General features: G+C 33.9%; 1 pseudogene; it reads right to left on the bottom strand.

Annotated features, from left to right (window-relative positions):
- Window positions 1-711: 711 nt before the first annotated feature.
- Window positions 712-796, bottom strand: LOC150039613 (U2 spliceosomal RNA; annotated as a pseudogene).
- Window positions 797-1,247: the final 451 nt, after the last annotated feature.

Genomic DNA, 1,247 nt, shown 5'->3' with positions numbered 1-1,247 from the left:
ATTTCTGTGGGCTACCATAGCCTAATGCATAAGGGCAATCACAGTCGCAGAGGTCTGTTCACCTCATGCAGTCAGGAAGAAAAGAGAGAGAAGAAAATCAAAGTACTGGATTCCCATCACCCACTTTAGGACAATTATAAAGTGACTTAGCTTCCTTTCACTAGGTCACACCTTATGAAGGTCCCACCACTTCATAATAGCATCAGAGACTATACGATACAGGTAGCACATGGTTCTTTGGGGAACATCTCGCTTCTAGATTGTAGCAGGCATAGTTAATGTAAAGTGTTGTCTGAGGAAGACCAGTCCTAAACAGAAGTTAAATCTTACATCTAAATTATAATAGCATTGAGTAGTGTTCAGTAGATTCTGTCATTTTCCTCTTGATTTTGGAATTGTGTCTTTTTCTGCTCCTCCTATTTTTATCTACTCATCTGGTTAGGATTTGTTTTCTCCACTTTTGCATGTTGATTTGTATGCAGGATACATTTGAATGTCTTCTGTCTGATGGCTTAGTGAGGTTAATCATTTTAGCTTTTGTTTGTCATGGGATGGTTTTATTTGTCCCTCAGTTATGAATGAAAACTGAATAGAGTATGCTGGGTTTGAAATTGGTTGCTTTCAATGCTTGATGTATATTCTTCCAAGACATCCTTGATTTTACGGTTTCTGCTGATAAATTTGTTATTGTACAAATAAATTTTCTCATGTAAGTAGTATCTGATTTTTTTTCTCAAAAATACTTTTATTCTTTTATTTTCTACACTTGATCTTAGCCAAAAGGCCGCGAAGCGATACTCTTTTATTTTCTGAACGTAACTTTTCCCAAAAAATACATAATGTTCTTTTCTGTTCTGGTCTGTTGGGGGTTCTACACAGTCTTCTCTTTCTCAAGATTTGGTAAATTTCCCTATACTCTTTTATTAAAGATATTTCCTATGACTTTAATTGTCTGAACTTTTCCTGCGAAAGCTCAGACTTTGAGCAATTTCATGAAGTGTTTAGTTTTTGAAATGTTACTGGACAACTGTTAGATATAGAATCTGAAACAAACATCTTATTTACATCTTCCATATCCAAAAATTTAATGGAGAGAATATCATGAAAACAAAAATGATTTTTATTTGATTACAATACTGAAATGTCCCCTTATATTTCTTGACAGTGTAATCTCTCTTGGTGTATGACTTTATTACTTAATTAAGTTATCTAATAGCAGAAAGATAAGTTTCTATTCCTTTCCTTAA

This window comes from Megascapheus bottae, unplaced genomic scaffold (genome assembly GCF_031878675.1).
Source record: "Megascapheus bottae isolate mThoBot1 unplaced genomic scaffold, mThoBot2.hap1 HAP1_SCAFFOLD_83, whole genome shotgun sequence".
NCBI lineage: Eukaryota > Metazoa > Chordata > Mammalia > Rodentia > Geomyidae > Megascapheus > Megascapheus bottae.
This window is presented reverse-complemented; position numbering and strand designations above follow the sequence as displayed.